Genomic DNA, 6,000 nt, shown 5'->3' on the forward strand with positions numbered 1-6,000 from the left:
GCCTTGCTTATGGGGGGAGAAAGCTCCTCATCTTATATTCCCATACAAAGAAACCTCATTGAATACATTGTCTATCATTAAACTGCTGCCAAAAGCAGCCTGTGCTTAGTAATGAATTTAACTAAATGCTGGAAACACTGAGCATGGCCATAAAACATATGGCCCATATTGAGCAAACGTGCTGATGGGGAAACCCTTTTTAATTGCTATTTATTTATTTACAAAATTTTGTTAAAAATGCACTTATCACCTTACACTTACAAAGTTTTGCATATTGAACATCCATATGTGTGTACATGTGTTGATTTGTGTCTCAGGCCAAATTAGCCAAATCAGTTCTGAGTTCTATTGACTGAGCTGAGCTCATATTCAAGCCTGTGGCACTACCACCAGCAAGTATCCTACCCCCCAGACTCTTCAGCCTGGGGCTTCAGATGCTCCCAAGTCCATAGCAGGCATTCTATGTGCAAGTCCCAAGCCCAGAGGCCTTGGGGTTCAGATGCCCCCTAGTCTTCTTCTAGCCAAAAAGTCTTGAGCATCCTTGTTTCTTTCTTTTTTTTTTTTCTTCCATTTCATGTTCCAGGTCAAATTAGCTAAATCAGTTTTGTAACCTATAGATTGAGCAGAATTCAATCATTCAGATCCATGTAGTGTTACCAAATGAAATCCATCTGAATAAGATGCATGGTAGCGTTCACTGAGCATAGTTCCCCATAGCACTAATTCTTTAAAGTTATGGTGAGCCACTACATAGTCTGTTTCAACTTTCTTTTCAGTCACACAGTTGAGCTGCACCTTACTTTCTTTCCCATTTTCACTGATTTCTGTTTCTTCACTACCTTTAAATGTCTGGCAAACATCACCAATCGGGGCCCCAAACAGTTCACCCCAGAATCTGTCACCCCTTCTAATTGCATATGAATAGTGTGACCCCACCCTCCACAAAGTGAAGCCAGACCACATTGTTCTGCGCTTCATCTGCACATAAATATTTGGAGGATCCCAGGACTCATGACAAGAACACCCAGTTCCAGTCATGAGTGGGGGGCTAACTAACACATGGATCCTTTGTGTGGGTATTTGGAGTATACACACATACTGAGCAGTGCTGACCTGGGGTCACTACGGCTTGAAATGTGTCGACTCGGCTGGCCCTCTCCAGCCCAGTGAACTATATACTAAGTAATGAGCCTTTTTTGCTTTGGACTAATATCATACATAGTTTGTACCATCTATAAATGGGTACAAAATTGCTGCTTTTAGAAGTGTGTTTATGGATTACTTATGCTAAAACTTGCAGCAGTTTCAAATTTGCAGAAGGTCAAACATCAATTCTGGATGAACTAAGACTATAGATACTATGTACAAATTACTACAGGTATGTTTATTAAATATCTTCATCTTGGGTTGTATTAACAGTTTTTTGTCTCTTAAAAACCAAGGGAAGTGATTCTTTCACTCTATTTTGCACTGGTGAGGCCTCACGTGATGTACTATGTCCAGTTTTGGGTCCCACACTTCAAGGAAGACTGGGACAGAATCCAGTGGAGGGCAACAAAAATAATTAAAGGTCTGGGGAACATGACTTCAGAGAAGACTGAAAGAAAGCCGCTACGTATAACTTATTTAGTCTAGAGAAGAGAAGTCTGAGGGGTGATTTGATGACAGCTTTCAAATACCTGAAGGGTTATTTTAGAAAGGATGGAGATTAGCCTTTTCTGTGTAGCCATAGGGGACAGGACTAAGAGCAATGGACTCAAGTGACTGCAGCAGAAGAAATTTTGTTTGGAAATTAGGAGGAATTTTCTGACTATGAGGGGGTCAAGCTTTGGAACAAGCTGCCTAGAAAAAGTGGAATTTCCATCATTGGAAGTTTTCAAGAGCAGGTTGGACAGACACTTGTCTAAAATGATTTAGTCAGGGACAATCCTGCCTTGAGCCAGGGATGGACTAAGTAATCTCATGAGGTCCCTTCCTTCACATTTTCTTATAATCCTTGGTGGCACACTCTTGCACAAAATTTAACTAATAGCAGGAAATAAATTTCTGTGACTGTGTCATTTTTTGACATGGTTGGTGGGCCAGATAAAATTTCTGTGCAGGTCAGATTTGGCTTGCAGGCCATAGATTGCCAACTCCTGTCTGAGTAACTGACCAGCTGATTTTGTTTTGTTATGGAAACAGAATAGCTTGACTTGTATATAATGATCTGATCATTAATAAATATGGCTCTAGATGGTAGTTGAATTCTAGGCTCAATTGGAGTTTGTGATGATTTTTTTTGTGAATAATCTGTGCTTTCATAATGGCTACATAATTTCATCCCTACTCATATAAATCCCTTTTGATAATGATTATAGGATCTCCACTCTTCATTTTTAATATGCAGTTAATATGATTGCAGTTAATATGATTGCCACAGTGGTGGAAATACCAATGCACCCAGCCACGTAGCTTTTGAACTCCTCCAGGATTTTAACTGTCCAAAACCAGAAGATGAATGTGTAAAATGTACACTCCAGGATAGTATGTCAATACGAGCTTAGAGAGTGAATCATGTCCTTATATGTGGATATGCTTTTTGGAGGGAACACAAGGTGTTGCACCACATAAAATGTATTGAGGTTTGACCGTTTTTAGTCCTAGGATTAAAGTGGGAAAGAATGACTTGCTGATTGCCCTTGACCCTGATCCTGACATGATCAAGGGTCTGTCTGTAATGCTCACTGTGAAGTCAGATCCTGCCTGTCCACTTGGTTTTTGTTGTGACTGAACCATACTGGTCTCTGATGATTGCCTTTGGAGAGCATCATTCATTCTTGAGAGCGCATGCCTCTGCATCTTGCCCCCTGAGCAATCAAAAAGGGTGCTGATAGCAGTAGGAAAAGAATTTGAGGCAGCCAAGTCTGCGGCTCTTTACTGTCATCATCATCACACTGAACGGTTTGATGTATGTCTGATTTGTGCAGTGCTGACAGTTACTGTATTTATTCTATTCCAAGATGAGGTTCATTTCCCCACCGCCCATTTAACATTGGGAGGGAAAAACTTTATCTTGGAATCAGGCATGAGGCAGCTGGGAGGCAGGCAGCTGCTGCGGCTTTGGCTCTGATTCTTGATCAGATGGTCCTGTTTTCTGCCCTTCTACTGCTTCTGCACCCCCTGACTTCCCCCCCAGTAGCCTCAAGCCCCTTCCCCATCTCCTCTTTCCCCACTCCTCCCTTCCCTTCTGATCTTCCCTTATCCCTCCTCCCATTTACCCTTGCTCTAGTACTGGCAGGTTTTGTTCCACTCCAGGCAGGAGCATGAAGCATGGCTCCAACCTGGCCCCATATCAGCAGTGCTGGCTCCACACCACTACTGTGGAGTTGGCTGGGGTTGTGCTCTATACTCTATGTTCCAGGCTGGAGCAGGGACAGAGGCTGCTAGTGCAGAAGCAAGGGTAAGCAGAAAGGGGCAGCAGGGGGCAGAGGCTGTGGGGTGAGAGGAGGTGTAGGACTGAGGCTGCAGGAAGGGGCACAGAAGCGGCGTGGGAGAGAAAACAACGGGGCTGCAGGGCATAGGCTATGGGGAGGGGAGGCACAAGGAGGGGGATAAGTGGGGTGTGGCAGGCATAAGGGGGCAAAGCTGCTTGCTTTGTACCACCTGTCCCCTCACTGCCCCCTACCACCTGCCTTCTTTCCATTTCCCCCCACTGCCTGCTCCCCTCCCACTGCTTTCCCAACTGCAGTGGTGGTAGAGACAAATTTAAGACTATCCTCCAATAATTAGAAAGTTTACATGGAAAATTTATAACAAACTTATAATTCAGGGTTGTCTTAGCTTTGGGTAAATATGTTACTATTTTTCAGGCTTTTCTGGGCCCTACAACACTAAGTATATGTTATCAAGATCAGAATCTGCAGAGGCAGTTACTCAGAGCTCCAGCTATAAGTGAATTACTTTTTAATACTGGTTTTAGAAAAAAGCCAAGACTGTACATAGTTGAAGAATTTGATTCTCATGAGCTAAATTAGAAAATATTATGGCCTTATTTTTTTATAAGGGCATATAGAAGGTTTTACCCAAGTCACAGCTGTAATAATGTTCTTCTTCTATAATCTTACATGTTTGTATTTTGCAATAATGTTAATATTTTACAGGCTTGGCTTCTAGAAAAGAGAGCTGTAGGCTTGTGAGAGAGGGGTTTGCAGTGACAGGTCAGATTGGGGCACTTGTCTTAGGCACATAGTTGTATTCACATATACAGTACCAATAACAGCTTTATCTTGACTATCTTCTCTTACCATTACATTTATATTTTAAGAATTTGAACTGTGATTTAAGGGCTTAAATATAATCTAGATTTAATTTTTTTTTAAATCTTGTACCCTTTTAAAAATCTTTTTACACAAGCAACAAGATAGCCAAAACTAAGTATTAAAATTTGTGTGACCTGGTCCAAAGCTCTTTGAAGTGACATGAGGTTTCCATTGACCTCAGCTGGCCCTGGCTCTTTAAACAACTCTATTTAAATTTTGTAACTCCTCCAGTTGTCTGTGACATGGATCAGTCATGAAAGAAGTAAAGAAACTCTTTGTCCACGTTGTTCTGTCTGTGGTAACAGCACTTCAACATCTGTAACCATAGTTACAGCAGATGTATCTGACCATGGACATTGTAGTATGTAAAAGTTTTTTAAAATATTGTCAATTAAAATATTTAAAAGAAATAAAGATAAGTAGGTTTATTCTTTCAGTAGAAAAGAAGTAGATCTACACTCCTGTTAAAAAAAACTAGCTGCTGAAAATTAAATACGTAGAGGAAGAGGAGATAAGCTGGAGGGGAGGGAGGGATTTATGGTACAAATGAAGTTTTGCAGTGGGGTTGATTTAAAAAAAAAAAAAAAAAAGTAGGACAGCTTTTTATAAATGTGACTGACTGGAAAGACACTAAGTTGTTTGTTTGATTTGTAAAAGCTGAGATGTGAGGAGAGAAGAAAAATAAAGTTTGGGGCATGAGAAATGAGAAGGATGGTAAGGTTGTGATCAGTTATGGGACAAAGACTGTAATAGTAGTAGTAAATGTGTCTGGAAAATAAACACTTGATCTCTATTTGTCTGTAGATTGGGAAGACCTAGAAATTAAAATCTTATATGTTCTAAATACACTGTTGTCCTTTGAGGTATCACATGTGCATTATGTACCAAATCCTTTCTCTCTTCTCTCCTTTGCAGATGGTCTTTGCTGTGGCTTTGGCCTGTGATTTTCTTGAATTAATTTTTGCCATATTCTCAGTCATTCCTGTTACTTAGCCTTGTCAGCCAACCCACGCTGTCTTCCTCCCCACACGAGTGTTACAACCTCCATTCCATTTCAATTTCAAGGCTACATATTGACACATGGGTGGTTTCTTGTGGGCTGTGGAACAGGGCATCTTAACAGATGCAGAGTTGAGTGGTAGGGTGACAGTGCAACAGCTGGGGGCACCCAGTCCCACACTGTAGAGGTGCACCAATACATCAGTCTGATATCAGATCAGCACAGATATAAAGAAAATTGATTGTGCTGGAAACTAGCCTGATGTGGCCAATAATTAGCCGATAAATGCCCATGCGTGTATGCAGCCACAGCGTAGCACCTAGGCAGTGAGGAGCACAGCCTGGCAGCTTGGAGAGCAGTGTGCAGCTAGTAAGTCTGGTGTGGTGGAAGGGGTGGGGTGTGAGAAGGGGTGTCGGGGGACAGATCAAGGCCCCTGTGGTGAAGAAGGGCTGGGGCAGGGCCTGGGGAAAGCACTGCCCAGCTGGGGCGGGCAGGCTTGTCCAAGGGGTGTGGGGTGGGGGGAATGGCTCCTGCTGTTGTCCAGGAGCTGCTGATCGAGCTGCTCCCACTGCTGCTTATCTGGAGGGTTGTGGGGGGAGGAGAGGAGAGGATAGTCCCAGATCTGCACCGGGCAGGGCAGGCTTGAGCTGCGTGGGGCTCTTCCCAGCTCACCCTGCCCTACCCCACACAGATCCAGGG

The 6,000-nt window shown here is 42.7% G+C and overlaps 1 protein-coding gene across 3 annotated transcripts in view; it reads left to right on the forward strand.

Moving 5' to 3' along the window:
* Positions 1–6,000, forward strand: part of LIN54 (lin-54 DREAM MuvB core complex component) — a 47,999-nt gene that overhangs the window by 22,047 nt on the left and 19,952 nt on the right. The gene's annotated exons all lie outside the window — the stretch shown is intronic.

The sequence above is a fragment of the Gavialis gangeticus genome, unplaced genomic scaffold, assembly GCF_001723915.1.
Source record: "Gavialis gangeticus isolate Ggan-Ray unplaced genomic scaffold, GavGan_comp1, whole genome shotgun sequence".
NCBI classification, from domain to species: Eukaryota; Metazoa; Chordata; order Crocodylia; family Gavialidae; genus Gavialis; species Gavialis gangeticus.